The sequence below is a fragment of the Dromiciops gliroides genome, chromosome 6, assembly GCF_019393635.1.
Source record: "Dromiciops gliroides isolate mDroGli1 chromosome 6, mDroGli1.pri, whole genome shotgun sequence".
Taxonomy (NCBI): domain Eukaryota; kingdom Metazoa; phylum Chordata; class Mammalia; order Microbiotheria; family Microbiotheriidae; genus Dromiciops; species Dromiciops gliroides.
Window position 1 is genome coordinate 4,234,905 of NC_057866.1, and position 18,751 is coordinate 4,253,655.

Genomic DNA, 18,751 nt, shown 5'->3' on the forward strand with positions numbered 1-18,751 from the left:
ATTTTATTGCTTACTGCCTTAGGGAGGGGGAAGAGAGAGGTAGAATTCAGAACTCAAAACTTTAAATAACAATGTTTATTTTTTTTAAAAGTTCAATTGAAAGTTGACCTTGTCAAGGATACTTTAATCAGGGACACTCATTGTGAAGCTACTAGAAGTTTAACTAAGAATTCTGCCAGCATCTGGGCTAGTGGGGGCATCCTAGAGGTTCCCACTAAGAGCCTTTCTCCTCCTGATTTCCCTGGCTCCACAGAGACATGCCCAGACAGGATCCAGATGGACTCTCTATGTGTGGGTAGGGGGAAGAAGTGACTCCCCTAGTCTGAGGAAGTTGCCCTTTGAGCCAGCCTGACTTTGCTGATTGCTGGAGGAATGACTTGGCCCCCACTGGGCTCAGCCTCAGACCCTGACACATCCAGTTGCTGATCAGATGCCAATGTGAGTTGCCCCCTCCATTTCCTAGAAATCATACAGATACAACTTTATAACAGTTTGGATGCCAGATCACAAACTCCCATATAATTATAACTTTGGTTATCATTTACTCTTAGCTCTAGAAATGGAAGAGAGCAAATTAATCACTGAGTCCAATCCCTCACTTTACAGATGAAGAAGCCAAACTTCTGGAAAGATCAAATGACTAGCCCAAGGACACACAAATAGAAGTGGCTGACCCAGGATTTGAACCCGGGTTCTCTGACCTAGCACTTCACTGGAAAAAAAGGAAGCCCATTTAGAAAACCCGTGAAAAGAAGCATAGATTCACTGAACTTCTTCTTTCCCTTTCCCTTCTAGTCAAACTCCAGCTAAATTCAAGCCCTGAGTCCTTGCCACACACCATGCACACCACCTTACCATATTCTGCTGAGGAAGTCAGACAACCCCAATCCTATCTCATGCTAACTCACCCGTCTTGAGCCACTATTGTCGATGGTGTCTTAGAGCAAATCTACTCACCCACTAAGATACACAAGACCAAACAGAGGAGCACAGGAAGGTGATACGCTTGGAAGAGTCTCTACAACCACAAGGAACTTTGGGAGGATCCCAGAAGAAGAGAAAGGATAGTGGGGTCTTATAGAACTAGGAGCATGAGTTTATATGGGCATATGTGTTCCATACATATGTGCTTTATTACTAGTGTGTGTCCATTCTTCTCACTGTTGTTAACGGGAGACTTATCATATACACCCTGGATTTATTGGAAAAATGTTTTATAACTACTGTTCTTAAAGATATTTATGATGTAAATACCTTTGCTTTGAACTGATTTTGTCTTCTGGCTAATAATTAGAGATAAATGCACTTGTGGGGGTTCATGAATTACAGTTTTAGAAGCATGGGCCCACAGAATTCATTGAACCTGAGTGAGTGGTGGAAAGATACAATCTAAAAATATGCAGGTGTCCCAGAAAGAATGCTACATATATAGAAAGTCATACAAAGTATCCCCCCAGGGGGATAGGAGCACTAGCAACTGGGGCAATCAGAATAATCCTTTGGTAAGAGGTGGTACTTGAGCTGAGCCTTGAAGGCAACTAGGGATTCCAAGAGTTGATGGCATGAGGTATACATAGTGCAAAAACAACACATGAGTAGGAGTTGAGGAGCCAGATGGTGGATTGATACAGGGTTGGGGGTTGGCAAGGGAAGAGGGAAAGGAAACAAGCAGTTAATGAGGTCTAGTATTTGCCAAGTACTTAGCTAAGTGCTTTACAAATATTCTCATTTGATCCTCACAACAATTGTACCAAATAACTTCTATTATCATCTATATTTTATAGTTGAGGAAACTGAGGCAGATAGAAGCTAAGTGACTTGCCCAACATCACAAAACTAATTTATGTCTGAAGCTGGATTTGATCTCAGGTCTTCCTCATTCTAGGACCAGCATTTTATCCATGGATTAGAGAGTAGATGACACTATGAAATTCATTAATTGGGAAGAAAGAAAATTAGGGCAGGGATAGTGACCAAAGGAAATACTAGGGGATAGGATTGGCGGTCATAGTGAAGGGAAGGAAAAAGGGTTAGGAGGGATAAGGCAAAAAAGAGATAAAATTATAGGAGTTGTTGATCAGCTAAAGGAAATTCAGAGTTCTTGATCTTGAAAGTGAAATACTGATTGGGGGTGGCAAGATGAAGGGTGTGACCATCTCTATATGTGGCTAAGGCAGAGGGAAGGAATATCAAGTTGTGGGCATTAAAGAGCTTGAGGAATAAGGAAATTAGGGTCTTTGAGGGTGTCTCCACATGGATATCGACATCTCTTAATAGACAAGAAAGAATTGTGAATGAGAGGAAGACAGTGAGCAGGGGCCTGAACCTGAGAAAGGAGAGAGAATCACTGGGTCCAGGAAACAATAACCACCATGAAATGAACAGGGTGAAAATTTTAACTAATTGAAATTCAAAATAGAGGCTGCTGAATGACTGCAACAGGAGAATCTGGCAGTGCTAGTGAGGAACAAGGAGTATTCTTGACTCATTCTCCAGGACGTGTGTGTGCAAGGGTGTGCATGTGATTGTGTTTGGGTAAGAGGATATAGAGAACACGCGTCCCATTCTGGAAAGGATGGTCAGGGACACAGTGTTGTCAGAGGAGAGACAGATCTCAGAGTGAGGAAGATGGAGAACACAAGAAGAAGTCCAGTGGCCAAGGGCTGTCAAACCATGCATACTCTTTGACCTAGTAATACCACTACTAGGTCAGTATCCAAAAAGAGAGAAAAAAAACAAAAAGTTAAAGGACCTATAGGTATAAAAATATTTCTGGCAGCCCTTTTCTGGGGCAAAGAATTTGACATTGAGGAGATGCCCATCCATTGGGGAATGGCTGAACAAATTGTGGGGTGAGATTATGATGAAACATTATTGTGCTATAAGAATGATGAGAAAGATACTCTCAGAAAAACCTGGACAGACTTACATGAGCTGATGCAAAGTGAGATGTACTGTATACAAAGTAATAGCAATATTGTAAGATGATCAGCTGTGAATGACTTGGCTAATCTCAGCAATGCAGTGATCCATGACAACTCTGAAAGACATGAAAAATGTGATCCATTTACAGAGAATTGATGGTTTCTGACTACAGATTGAAACCTATTTTTTTTAGTTTCTTAAGTTTTTTTTGGCTGTTTTCTTTCACAACCTGACTAATATGGAAATGTTTTACATGACTACATATGTATAACTTATATTGAATTGCTTGCATTCTTAAAGGGGGGTGGGGAGGGAAGGAGGAAGAGAATTTGAAACACAAAATTATAAAAATTGATGTTAAAATTGTTTTACATGTAATTGGGAGGGAAATAAAATCCTAAAAATAAAAAATTTAAATCTAAAAAAAGAAGTGGGGCAACTAGGTGGCGCAGTGGATAGAGCACTGGCCCTGGAGTGAGGAGTACCTGAGTTCAAATCTGACCTCAGACACTTAACACTTACTAGCTGTGTGACCCTGGGCAAGTCACTTAACCCCAATTGCCTCACCCAAAAAAAAAAATAAAAAGAAGTCCAAAATGAAGGGAAGTTGTTAGTTATGGAATGTGGGTTTCAGAAGTCACAATGGAAGAGGCAGGCTGAGTTGAAATGGGACATTGGTGGAAAAGGTTGAGGAGTAAGGGAATGAGAGAATGTGAAAAGACGATTGGCAAAGATAGTAGATTGTTTATAGTCAGTTGGTGACTAAGAATCACAGGTATTGGGAGGATAACAGGTGGTGGGAGTTTGATAGCCATAGGGGATAGCAGTGAATGTCAGATGGTTAGATAATTAGAATGCTCATATTCTTTAAGCAACCAGCTATATATCTGTGTGGTGAGTCTAAACAAAAGAAGAAGGATTTACTGTTGATTAAGATGTTCTCAAAATGGTTTTCTTCACATGGAATAGTCTTCTAATAATCCCTTTGTGCTTAAAAACATAGCAAAGACCTTTTAGCCCATAGCATTGCAAAAGAAATCATAATCACAAGACAAAGAAGGTGAAAAAACTTCACATGAAAAGGGTTGACAGGCAGCTAGATGGGCAACCCATTGTAGAAGTCTCTTAATTTGGATCAGTGTGGTAATATGCTGGGCTAAGAATTACACATGAGGACAACATTGGGATAAATGGCATTGGGGAAGTCCCTCAACAAATTAAATGACACCATTGCCACTAAACCTGATCTTTGTAACATCAAATTTCACTCAGTGACCATAAACCCTATGAATAATGGAGAACCACAAGCCCAGAAGAATAATGATTTAGTAAATAAGTAAGTCTACAAGACACATAGTGGGCCTTGGTATCCATTGTCAATATCAGCTTTCTTGGAAGATGTAAAAGAAAAAGGTGTATGAAGGATGTGAATGACAAAAAGAAGGGGGAGATTTAGTCCTAAAGCAAAAGTAAGGGACAACCAATGGACAAAACAAAGGGCAAAATGTTCTCCCCCTTAAGGTATGAGAAATAGGCAAAGGGAGATTTCAATCAATTGGGTTAGCTCTTGTCCAGAAGTCTGATGGGAAATCACAGACCAGAAATGCATCAGTGGAGAAGACAGAGAGACAGCAAGCAATTCCTACCAGAGAGAGAGAGAGAGAGAGAGAGAGAGAGAGAGAGAGAGAGAGAGAGAGAGGGAGAGAGAGAGAGATCATTTCCTCCTTACCTTTCTACTTAGTCCTGCCCATTTTTATGAAGGAAAATGACAGTTCACATAGACATAAACTCACAGTAACCACATTAATCCAAAACACACTTTAAAGTAGATGTCTACTTCTTTGGATTTCCAGTCCCTGGAAAGACCTGCCCACCCCTTCTTCCTTACATCTTTGTCTGCAATTGTCGGAAATAGAGTAGACAGCAGCAAATTCTTTGTGGTGTGTTTGCCAAGGCCTGCAATTATTCTGAATCGAGCAGGGATGCTTGCCTTTTGATGAACAAAGCCTAACATTCAGAGGCCTTGTTTGTCTTTGTCTATATTCAGTGCACCAGCTGCTGCCACCACCAGGGATAGAGAACTCAAGAGTCCCGCCAGGGCCCTCAGCATCCCAGCTGAAACCATTTTTCCCTTTGCAATGGGCTGATTAGGCCCTGAATGCATTCACAATAATCCAAGCAGCTCATTCAAAATTAAGATACATTTTATAACAAGAATTAATTACAGGCTAATGCTTAGTCCACACAAAACACTTTCCCAAACTGATGGATGCAAGATGCAAACTTCTTCTTACCCAGACTTTAGGTGTAGGGTTTGTGGGAGAGACTGGAACAGTAAGGTCCCTATGGCCCAAGAGCAAGATGTGAGCTGTCTTTATTAAGTGCTGCTTCCATTTTCAGAAAATGCAGTTCATGCATTCATTCTTCAAACATTTTCTGAGGGCCTACAATGTGCAAGGTACCATGAGGAACACAAAACAAAATAAGAAATGGTCTCTACCTTCATGGGGTTTACAATCCAGTAGGGATTTTAATGATTCAGCTTAACAAGAACAAACCCCCAAGCCCCAAGTCGTCTGGGAACTTTGAGGTTCCAAACAATGATTCTGCAGAATGAAAAGTCATATTCTAATTTTCTGTCTGTACCTGTGTTGGACCCCACCTGCTGATATAGCTTCTCATTACTCTGGAAATTGTCTCATTTCTGGTAATATCGTGACCAAACTTTTATTCAATGAGAGCTATGCCATCCTGTTCTAGAAAAGCACCTTAGTTCTCTGAGAACTGAAGACCAGGGCACACGAGAACCCATGGAGGGGATTAGAGATGTTAGACCTGGAGATGAGAAGGTTTGGAACACATGGTAAATATTCTCAAGTATCTGAAGGCCTTTCATGTGAGAGAAGGATCAGCCTTGTTTTGCTTGGCCTAAGAGATCAAAATTAGGAGGAACAAAGAGAAATTGCAGAAAAGGTGTTGACTCAACAAAGAGAGTTGTTTAAGATATTGAAGCAAAAAGCATTTGGCAATTTATTGATTAGACTAGATGGTTCTGGGGTCCATTCTAATGAAGATTCTATAGCCTATTGCTTTATTTATGTAATCATACCTAATGGCCTATGGGGACATGAATTTCCCTCCAAGGAGGGCACTACATTCTTTGGGCTGCATAATTTGGTCTGATTAGCTAGATCTAAAGAGTAGTAGTTAATGGCTTTATTAACTTGGTCAATGGATTTTATTAGTGTTGGGGGTGGGGCGGGATACTATTTGATATTTTTACTGACAATTTGAACAAAGGCATAGATGACATACCAATCAAATTTGCATGATAAATCTGGGAGGGTTAGTCAGTATATCAGATAATAAAGTCAACATCCCAAAAGATCCTACCTGACCAAAAACTGGGAACCAAACAAGTAAGCTGAAATTTAATAGAGACAAATGTAAAGCTTTACCCATAAGTTTAAAAAAATCAGCTTCTCAAGTCTAAGATGGAAAGAACTATGGCTAAATTGCAGTTTGCCTTGAAGTGATCTTTGGATTTTATTGGGCTCAACTTGAATTACCAGTGTTATATGTCAGCCAAGAAAAGCTAATGTGATCTTAGGAGAAATTAAGAGAAACATACTGATAAGGGCTAAGTATGTGATGGTCCTGCTTATTTCTGCTATTAGCAGAACATATCTATAGTTTTGTGTTCAAGTATAGGGCCCAGATTTTAGGAAGAATTTTGGTAAACTGAATAACATCCTGAGAATTACCAGGATAGATGTTCCTTGAGGTCTTACTGTAAGAGGATTCATTAAGACAACCGGGGCCATGGAACATGGATAACAGATTTATAGGACACATAGAATCACAGTTTGGAATTAGAGTTAGAAGTAATCTCCACATTTTATAGAGGAGGAAACTGAGGCTGAGGGAGATAAAGTGACTTTTCCAATGTCACATGGTGTTAGGTGTCAGAAACAGAATTTAGACCCAGGTCTTCTGACTCTAGAATCAATGGTCTTCTACTCAACCACTGTACCTTCTACAATAGGTGCCCTCATGTTTTTGAAAGACTTTGATGTGGAAGAGGAATTAGTTTGTTGTGCTTGAGCACCAAGAGCACAATTAGAAGTGATCAGGAGAAGGTTGTTTGGATGGGGAAAGAATTTCAGAGGCCAATTAAGACTCGATACCAGGAAGTTTCAGGTTGTCTCAGTGAAGATCTCCAAGTAAAAGCTGGACAAGCTAGAACAGGGATTCTTGGTCAAGTAACATTTTTACTAAATGTATCTAAGCTCCCTTTCAGATCAGAGATCCTGCTGGGATGGGTCCACTGGCATGGGCGCTCCCATGGGGAAAGATCGCCAAAAGCACAGGTACTCTGCAGAACAGAGAGGTATTTTAGCCTCTGAAACAAGAGGCTATCAGCCATAATGTATATGTATGTGTGTGTGTATACATATTTATTTGTATGGAGTATTAGTAACTAACATTTTCATTGCAGTTAAAAATTTGTTACGACTTTCCATGCCTCATTTGACCCTCACAACAACCCCAGGAGGAAGATACTACAGGCTAAAGCAGAAGGAGGAGAATAACTCAACTTTATACAACTCTTGACAAAGATCCACTTGAGGAGGAAATGGCAAACCACTCCAGTCTTTTTGCCAAGAAAACCCCACAGACAAGTACATGAGTGAACAACTGAGCAACAGCAATATAACTCTGAAGCTCAAAGTTATGCTGACAGCAACAATGGCAGCTGGGTGGCACAGCAGATCAAGCACTGGGTCTCGAGTTGGGCAGACCTGAGCTCAAACCTCGCCTCAGAGACTTATTAGCTGTGTGACTCTGGGTGAGTCACTTAACTCCTGTTCATCCCAGTTTCCTCATCTGTAAAGTGGAACTCATCATAGCGGCTACCTCCCACATCTGTTGTGAGGATCAAATGGATATTTGTAAAGCACTTAGACACTGCCTGAAATAGAAGTTCTATATAAATGTTAGCTACTATTATTTGAGAAAGGATTATTGCCCCCAGTTTACAAGTAAAAAAATGAGGCCCAGAAAATTGAAGTGACTTGCCTCAATTCAGACAATTAATGTCAGAGCCAGGATTTGGGTCCAAGTTTTTCCCAACTCTAAGTCAAGAATTCTTTCCATAATAACCACCATCAATCGGAAGCACCACCAGCATCACTGCTGCTGATCAACCCAAGAAAAAGAGACCGTTCCAGATTGAAAGCATGAGCAAAAGCTGGGAAGGAGGCAATCTCAGAACATGTTAAAGGGGTGGGAATATAGACAATTAGCCTGAACATATAACATGTGTAAAAGGGAGTAATATGAGATAACGATGGAAAAGGTAGATGGTGCCAGACACTGCCGGGCCTTGAATGTCAGGCTGAGAAGATGTGGGGACTCACTGATGGCATCATCAGATCAATACATAACTACCCTCCAAATCTTCACAGTTCATGTATGGGTGTGAAGTAATTAGGGAGTATAGCAGAGTCACAGCGGGCTGGCCTCAGAATAAGGAATCCCTGGATTTGTCAGGTCTATAGACCTATCTCTTGGGTCAATAGACCCTCCCTCACCCATGATTTGAACTTTTTCTGTCCATCTCACTTTACAGATGAGGAAACTGAGGCAAATGAAGTTAAGTGACTTGCCGAAGGCTACACAACTAGTAAATGGCTGAGGCCAGATTTGAACTCAGGAAAATGACTCTTCCTGACTCCAGGCTTGGCACTGCCATCTCCTTCCCAATCTTTCTATGCCAACCTAGTACATATCCCACTTTGAAAGCCAATAAACTCTTGCTGGCTTACAGACATCAATTGGTATCCCTGGTGAGAGAACTCACTAGTGGGGACTAACAAACTGTATTTAAAAGACCCCCTCCCAACTCCCAAGGGTTAGCTAAAACTCTGAAGGCTAAGTAGCCAGCAGCCTGCCGAGGATTAAGCCTATCAATGAGATTGGGGGTTGGGAGAGTAACTCCAGAGTGGTCTATTCCTTGTGACCCTGAATCAGCCGGGTGAGGCTGAACCAGGGCTTCTCAAACTCCAAATCCATTGTTCCTTGCATTGTATGCACCGCCTTCGTCTTCTGTCACTCTTGCTAGTGAGTCCCTTCAAGCCAACCCAAATATGAATGCTTTTTACAAGATTCTTGGCAAGTGGACATCCAGTCAAAGCTTGAAGGTCGCCCGTGAAGAGGAGCCCAGTGCCTCCCGAAGCAGGAGTGCCTTTCACCTTGGGATGGCTGCAATTGTTATGAAGCTTACTTGACTTTGGGATCTGGAGCCAGAGGATCTGCATTCAAATTATTACTCTAACACTACCTGCATGACTGTGAGCAAGCCGTGGACCAAGCAGCAGCGTCCTCATCTGTAAAATAAATAAATGAGAGGAAATGACCTCTCCAGTCCCCTCCGTCTCCAAATCCATGAGCATGTGATCCTAAGCTTCTTCAGCTGCTGAGCCTCAGTTTCCCCAGCTACAGAATGGGAGTGCTCCTAGGTGCATTTAATACACATGAAAGCCCTTTGGAAACAGTAGCTCTGATGTCTCAGGTGCCATCCTGCTCTCATTCTTGGGGATGCTGAGGGATGCTTGGTGGTCCTTAGGATGCAATGGGAGTGATGACCCACTCCTGTCAAAGGGAGCCAACCCCATAGCCCTTGATTGGCACCTGATGTCCAATGACAGCTTCAGGCAGCTTCTCTCTCAGGCCAGGTGGTAACATCAGGGTTCTCACCCCAAACAAACATGCTCTTTCTCTTGGGACCTTTGGTTTCCTGAGGCCATAGAAGGAGCCCCAGTTGGAGAGCCTGGGAGTGTGGGCTCAAGCCCTGGGTCCTTCTAGTGGGATTTCACTCATTTCACCACTCTAGGTCCCTCTGCTCTCACCCCCCTGTGCCTCCAAGCAGAGCCCTAATGTACTAGATCAGTGGCCCTCTCCCTGGCCCCCTGGCATTGAACTACTGCTAGGGAAGAGCAAAACAGTTGCTCTGTTTTGAGTGGGTTGGCAACAGATGGCTGCAGGAAGTGATTAAGTACTTTATTATCCTGGCTGATAGAAATAATAATGTTTAGCATATATTAAGAGCTTTTCATTTTCCAAGCATCTTACAAACTAATTAATCCCCACATCACCCTCAGAAATAGGAGCTGTTAGCAGGGCACTGATGCTCATCAGGCTTGTGGGTCTGGTAGCCATGGATTAGCACTAATTGTCATGAATAATAAGAATGCTGATTCCCTCTGAGGAAGGTGGTGTAAGGATTATGATCCTCCACTTAAGGATAAAGAAACTGAAGCTCAGAGAGGCCCCCCTCCATGGGTCAGAGTGTACTCCCTTCCCCATAGAACTGAAACTCCTTGAGAGCAGGGATCATTCCACTTTTGTTATATCCCCAGCACTTGGCCCATAGTAGGTGCTTAAGAAATGCTATTGGATTGTTTGGTCAGAGTTCTTCTGCTTGGTCCCAGAGGGCAGAACTGACAGGCCACCAAGATCGAAAGAAGGGCTGCCTAGAGCTGTCATTAGATATTGGGTGCCAATCAAGGGCTATGGGATGGGGTCCATTTGGCAGAGGTGGGTTGTCACTTTCATTGAACCTGAGGAGCAGAGTTAAAAAGGGCAAGTTGCAGAGCTGAGGACAAGGAAAGACTTTCTTATACTTTATAGGTTACCCAAATTGGCACGAACTGCTTTATGGAAAAAGGAGTTATTAGTAAAATCAAAGGGTGTAAGATGTGCTATAGAGTAGATTCTGTGTGGAGTAAAGAATGAGAGGAGGTGACTTCTCAGAGCCCTTCCAGCTCTAAGGTTCCATTCTTAGAACCAGTTGACCAACCCCACACCTTTTGCTGACAAGTTGGGTCCCCACAATTGGGCTCCTATATCTGTTTGGATTCCTGAGGGCTTGGAGTATCTTTCCTAATTCTATAGAACATGAGCCTCCACTTATATTTTTCCTCCATTGATATCACTGACATCAATTAGTTGGCTGTCAATTAGTTTTTAGAAAGGTGTAGTTATTAAGATGACATGGCTAGAAGAAAACATTACCTCCAATGGTTTGCGACACTCCTCAGTATGTGGAGAGTTGGGGGCAAAGTGGGCTCAAGCTTAGACAATCCATGTGACAACAAGTAACTAACACAAGCTCTCTGATGTCCTTTCACAGGAGTCTTGAAGAGATTTCCCTGAGGTGCAGTGCAGCTTTCTTTCTGGCTTCCTTGTAGAGCCTTAAATCTTACTTTTCTCATCGCAATCAGAATCTTCTCAGCTCTCATTCTTGCTATTGCTTCCAGTCTCTGTTGTCCCAAGAATGATTTGGGGATATCAAAGGAACGACATGAAGTTCCAAATCTTCCTTACCCTTCTAAGGTCCTTCTTTTTCCAGGAAGATTGCGGGGGGGGGGGGGGGGGGGGGGGCGGGGAGACTGAGACTCTCCCCTCTAAAATGGTGCTTCTTAGGAGTTTGATGTGAATGTTCTCTCCTGGATCACTGCTTACAATTTATATTGGCCCCAGAACATATAACCAAATTGAGCCAATCTGAACAGAAGTCCTTCAATATCTGTGGAGGTGTCTAGGCCTTTAGTATTAGAGTTAGCAGTAAATATTTAGTAAACAACTGAGATGTATTCTTAGCTGATAAATATATCTAGGCTAAGAGGAATGGAAAGATTTATATCCCACCTCCAGTTTTAATTTTTTCTGTTCAAATCTACTAGAGTATGTTTGGCCAAGTCTATAGTCTAAAGTGAGGTAATATTTGTAAAGCATAGTGCCTAAAAAGTAGTAGGAATTCAATAAATTCTTATTTCCTAACTTCTTCCTCCTTTCCTTCCCCTTCCCTTCCCTTCCCTTCCCTTCCCTTCCCTTCCCTTCCCTTCCCTTCCCTTCCCTTCCCTTCCCTTCCCTTCCCTTCCCTTCCCTTCCCTTCCCTTCCCTTCCCTTCCCTTCCCTTCCCTTCCCTTCCCTTCCCTTCCCTTCCCTTCCCTTCCCTTCCCTTCCCTTCCCTTCCCTTCCCTTCCCTTCCCTTCCCTTCCCTTCCCTTCCCTTCCCTTCCCTTCCCTTCCCTTCCCTTCCCTTCCCTTCCCTTCCCTTCCCTTCCCTTCCCTTCCCTTCCCTTCCCTTCCCTTCCCTTCCCTTCCCTTCCCTTCCCTTCCCTTCCTCCCTTCCTGTCTTTCTTCCAAATCCTTCCTTCATATTTATAGCAGTTCTTTTTTTTGTGGTGCCTAAGAATTGGAAATTAAAGGAATGCCCATCAATTGGGGAATAGCTAAATGATTGGTGGTAGATGATTATAATAGAATATCATAGTGCTATAAGAAATGGCAAGCAGGATGATTTCAGAAAGATCTGGAAAGACTTATATGCATAATGAAGTGAATAGAACCAGGAGAACATTGTGCATAGTGACAACAATATTATTCAATAAAGAACTGTGAATGACTTACCTATTCTCAGCAATGACAAGATAATCCTAAAGGACTAATGATGAAGCATGCTATCCACCTCCAAAGAAAGAAGTGATACTGATTGAACACAGACTGGTGCATACTATTTTCATTTGATTTCTTTCATTTTTTTTTAGTTTTCTTTTTTAATTAATTAATTTATTTATTTAGAATTTTCCTTGTTACATGTAAAAAGAAATTTTTGGTTTGGTTTTTGTTTTTGTCTTGGCAGGGCAATTAGGGTTACGTGACTTGCCCAGGGTCACACAGCTAGTAAGTGTCAAGTGTCTGAGACTGGATTTGAACCCAGGTATTCCTGAATCCAGGGCCAGCGCTTTACCACTGTGCCATATAGCTGCTCCCCAAATCGATTTTTAAAACTTTGTTTTCCAAATTATCTTCCTCCCTCCCTCCCCCCTTAAGAACTCAAGCAATTCAATGTAAGTTATACATGTGCAGTCATGCAAAACATTTCCACATTAGTCTGGTTGTGAAAGAAAACAAACAAAAAACTTTAGAAAGACAAACTAACAAAAAAAAATATACTTCGGTCTATATTCACAAGTCCTTCTGACAGCATCCTGATCTCATCCCACAATTTGTTCAGTCATTCTCCAATTGATGGGCATCACCCCAATTTCAAAGTCAACTTTTAAAAAATCTCTTTTAGGATACCAATGTAGTAGTGGTATTGCTAGGTCAAAGTGTATGCATGACTAATATAGTAATGTTTTACATAATTGCACATGTAAAACCTATATCTGATTGCTTACTGCCTCATCTCAGGTAGGGGGAGTGGAAGAAGGGGAGGAGGGATAGAACTTGGGACTCAAAACTTTAAATAAAAAATGTTTGTCATAAAAAAAGAAACAAATGAATCCTGAATTCAAAATGTAATGGAAATAACATATTTAGAAGAACTAACACCCATATAGTTCTCGACTTTTTCAAAAATTATATGTATTTCTTTTTTTGTGGAATAAAACAAGCATTTCCATAACAAAGTATAATAAGAAAAAGATGAATGCACATGAAACTGCACATCTATTATGTACAACTTCCTATTCCTTTTAAATATATAATAAAGTCATCTTGTAAAAATATCCTTCCTTCAGTGACTTGAAGTGCCTTTTTTTAAAAATGCTTTCCCCAGTGCTGTGTACCAAAGAATCTCAGGAAAAGTCCATGTGGTACAGATCATAACTAAATCTGGTAATTAATATTTCCGCATATTTACAAATGGTGATACAACTTAACAAGTAAATATTATTTTACACACTTCTATTAGGTTAACTGCCTGTCTTGATGTTTGCAAAAGGCCTTCCTCGACCCCAAACAATAAAGAAACAGGAAAATAAAATAAAACTTCCCTCTCAAAGAGCAAGTCTGTTCTTTTTCAGAGTCCCCTGATCATGAGGGATTCTCCACATCATGACTAAGGACCTGGACCAACCATAAAATGCAATGCTTGCCTTTGGTGCTGGGAAGTGCTGGCAAACTCAATCCATCCCTCCTCTGGCTTTATACTCACATAGAGTATTTTAATGGGCTCCTGAAACAGCAAAGGATGCCCGCATTTCTCTCCATGGATCTCTAAAACTCAGCACCTCTAACTGGGGTTCTCCTCAAAATATCCAGGTCTCCCTTTCTACATGGGGCACACCAAAATGTTTGAGGTCCTTGCAGCCAGAAATCATGCCCAATTTTCTCCTGGAATGTCTGAAATGTGTAAGGAATCCAAACAAAGTTGGCAAAATCTATGGCATTTTTCTCTTTTTGTTTCAAATGACAATTGTAGAGCAATCAATAAACAGCTATGCCATCACTCAGTAGGGAGAGAGCAGGGGGAGCATCTTGAGGACTCTAGCAAAATCACTGGCAGGAGCTGTTTCTATAGGTGCTCTCTCAGCTGGAGGCCACTTTCCCTGGGCCGTGCATGTACTGGGAAGGGAGGGTGGCAGACACTGGGAGTAATTGTTTGTACCAACTGTGGGGACCAAATTTAATATGTAGAGAGTTAATTGGGTGGCTTGCCTTAATATTGAGGTTCAGAAAACAATGAGGGACCTCTAGGTCCATAACTCCCTCCCCTCTGAACTGCCCTTTTGGATATTTCTCCCAGGCCAATAAGAAAGGAGACTAACAGCCTCTTTTCCACAAATGAATCAGGTTTTATTAATGGGAATAAAATACACAGCAAAGTTGAAGTTAATAAAGTCAAAGACAAGGGAATAGGGAAAAAGAAAAATGGATAGTCCCCCTAACTATAACAAAAATCCTGTACAATCCCCAAACTCTATTCCAACTCAGCTAATTTCAAAGAGGCGGGCTTATTAACTCACCATCTGGGGTCCGTAGATTCAATGGGAAAACAGCTATGCAGTCAGGGCCCAGTGGAGAAACTGCCAGGAAAAACCTCTCTCGTCTGCTCCCGCCAGTTCACCCGACTGGAAGAAAACTGACTCCAGAAAGAGACTGAGCTCCCCTCAGCAAGCATTTACTCTCCCTCCCCCAAAAGGGGAGGTCCTTCAAACTGCCTGGGGAGAGTGGTTTCTCCTGCTGACATCAGCAGCATATGTCACTCAGGACAGGACAAGTGTGGCCCATCCCAATCAGTCTGCCAAATTCCATTATTTTACCACACAAACAAACATACCCATCACCTGATTCAATGCCCTTTGGTGTTACCCTTTACTCTCCCCTGTGTCTGGTACTTTAAAAAATGTTTCTTACATTGTTACACTCACACTCACTCCCTATATCCAATTCGTAGCCAAATCTTGTCATTTCAGACTGTGGCACTTCTCTTGCGTGCCCCCTTCTGTCTTCAGACACTGCCATCCCCCTGGTGCAGAGCCTCCTCTCCTGATGCCTGGACTATTGTAGGAACTGCTGGGAGGGGGGTGGTGGGGAATGCCTGCCTCAGGTATCTCCCCTCTCCAGTTTAGCCTCCATTCAGCCACCAAAGTGATCTTCCCAAAGTGAAGGTCTGACCATGTCACTCCCTTACTCAGTAAGCTTCAGTAGCTCCTGATGACCTTCAGGATCAAATACAGAATCTTCCATGTGGCTTTTAAAGATTTTCACCAACTAACCCCCTCTTCCCTTTCTAGTCTTCTCCCCCCACACACTTTGTGATCCAGTGGCACCAGCCTCCTTGCTACTCCTCCCACAGGATAGTCCATATTTAATAGGTGGAACTGCACTAAGACTTTGGGAACACCCTATATATCATATAGACATATATTTGTGTGTCATTATATCCTTTATTAGAATGTAAGATGTGTATATATGTATGTATGTATGTATGCCTAGCACAGTGGCTGGCACATAGTAGGCATTTTATTTAATAACCTACAGTCATAGATCCATATATCTTGAGGGACTCCCTTAGATCCTTAAGTGATTTAAGCAGCAACAACAAATCATAACATTTCAGTCTGGGAAGGAACCTCAGAGCTCAAGTAATCTACTCCCACCCCAATACCATCATTGTCTGTACATAAAGTACAAACCCCTGTTAGTCAGAGCCCTTCTGAATCTGGGTCCAACCCATGTTTCTAGGCAGATCGAAGTCACAGCCCCTTACATGTCCCATGCCCACACCACTCTAGGCTCTATACTGTTCCTGGAACTTGACATTCCATCTCCCTTGTCTGGTCTGCACCTTTGCCCAGGCTGGCCCTATGTGAGTAATGCCCTCTCTCTTTCTCTCCACCTCTTGGAGCTCCCAGCTCCCATCAAGGCTCCACCCAATAGCCACCTCCTTCAAGAGGTTTTTCCTGATTCCCCCAGCTGTTAGCACCCCTTCCCGATCACTGGGTACTGATTTTGTATGTGTCCCATAAGTTATTTATCATGTTGTATCTCACAAGTAGAATACAGGCCGCATGAAGGAAGGAGCTATGTCCTTTTTGTTTCCTATCTGCAATACCCCGCACACAGTAGGGACTTAAGAAGAATGTGCTAATTGTGCATGAACCAAGTAGCCACAGCAGTAAGCCCTCCTCCTTCATTTCAACAGAGCCCACTGCCTGGGGACAAGCAGCCTTGTGTCAGGGTCTCTGGGGGTGATGACTGGCTAACCCATTGTGAGCTCCATGTGCATGGTTCTACATGAGCCTGCTGATTAGTGTACCAATGATCTGAGCTACATAATGATGTCTGTGGGCTGCATCTGTAGCTGCCAAGGGCTGTGTACTCTGATTATATGCTCTATTAAGTTGCCTTCTGCAGAGGTTTTACCTGGGTCGTTCATTAGAATAAGGTCTGATACACACAGTGTGGCTGGACAAAGGAACTAACAAATGTTGTACAAATGTGTTACAGTTTACCCACTTACAAATAGTTAAATATGCCCTATGTACTGTGAGATTTAAAATTGGATATTAGATCATAAATCTCCCCTCTTTAACCTTTCCCTTAATTTATCTCCCAGACTAGTAAATGGAAGAAGCTTCTGGTTTTAGTCACAAGGTGATGTTGATTAGAAGGATAGGAAAGTAGAAACACAATACAAATCGTCTTAAGTCTAAGCTTAGTCTATATTCCGTATAAAACTCACCAAAACCGAAGGCCACCTTTGGGGAGAGAGAGAGACCGTGTCAAGCATGTGCTGCTGCTAACCGCGAGCCGGGCCCAGTCGAAACTCTCATCAGTATCAGCCTGTGCAGCGCAGTCAGGAGACCAGCAGAGCAGGAAAAAAGCCCCACTTCCATTCTCTCCTTGCCTTTTAAGCTTGCACCCCAGAAGTCGAGTGCGTAGCTCATGTCGTTGGTCTCCTCCCCGAAAGGGTGGTCCTTCAAAAACTGGCATCTTTCAGTTATCCTAACCGACTGATAAAAAACTTTCATATTTTTTTACCACAGTACAAAAAATATAAGAAAGACCCCCTTTGTGAAACTAAGATGAAAACATAACACAATTATATACTAAAGTCCTGGACTTGGGGTCAAAAAGATATGGATTTGAATCTCAGCTCTGATATTAGCTGTGTGCCTTTGGGCAGGATAGTTTTCTTCTTTTATAAAACTCCTGAATGTTTCCCATTGACTCACCAGTCAGAAGAGGTGTCTGAAAGGCTACAGATGACCCAAGATCTGTTGTGTTATGTCTAGTCTAGATACCACATTGAGGAAGGACATCTGGAAAGTATACAGAGAAAGGCAACAGGAAGGCAGAGGGTCGTGCATTTAACATCCTATGAAGATTTGGGGTCGGGTCCTCCTGGATTCAAGGTGGGTGCTTTGTCCACTGTGTCTCCTAGCTGCCCAATGATGACATCTTTAGGGTAAAATTGAGGGGGGAGAGGAATGAACTGGGGAAGGGGAGAGGTAGAATGAGGTGAAATCTCACATGAAAGAAGCAGGAAAGGGATTTATGGAGTGGGGGAAGAGATGGGGGGAGGAGTGGGGAAGTGAATGAGCCTTACACTCATCAGAATTAGCTCAAAGACCTTAATTTTATCAGAGTTGGCTCAAGGAATGAATAACATACACACTCAATTGGGTGGAGTAATCTGTCTAACCCTGCATGAAAGGAGGAGGGAAAGGGGACAAGGAGGGAGGGATGAAAGAAGGGAGGGCAGAGTGGGGGAGAAGGCAGACAGAAGCAAAACACTTTTGAGGAGGGACAGGGTAAAAGAAGATAGAAAATAGAGTAAATATCATGGGAAGGAAATAGGATGGAGGGAAACGGTTAATTATAGTAACTGTGAAAAAATTTCCGAAGCAGAGGCAAGAGTAATGTAAGAAGAAGATGATGATGATGGATTGATGAAGATTGATTGATCGATGATGATGATGACAAACCGTTTGGTACTTGCTTTGCTGGGCTATTGTGAAGAAAATTCTTTGTCAAGTTTAAGGTACTATATAAAAGTTATCGATTACTGTTGTTGTAATAATCCACCTCTTGGGTTTGTTGTAAGGACATCTCTCTTTCAAGTGCTATATAAATGTAGTTTACTATAAAAAATGCTGAACAGGATACTATCAGAAAGATGTGAAGGGACCTCTGCATGAGCTGATGCAAAATGAAATCTACTGTATACAAAATAACAGTAATATTGTGAGATGATCTTCTGTGAATGACTTGGTTATTTTCAGCAATACAATGATCCAAGACAACTTGATGAAGGTATTTGAATACAGATTGAAACATATTTTTTGTTAGTTGATCAGAAACAAACAAAAAAATGATGAGCAAGATGCTATCAGAAAAACCTGGAAAGACCTACATGAACTGATGCAGAGTATAATGTACTGTATACAAAATAACAGCAATATTGTAAGATGATCTGCTGTGAATGTCTTGCTTATTTTCAGCAATGCAATGATCCAAGATAACTT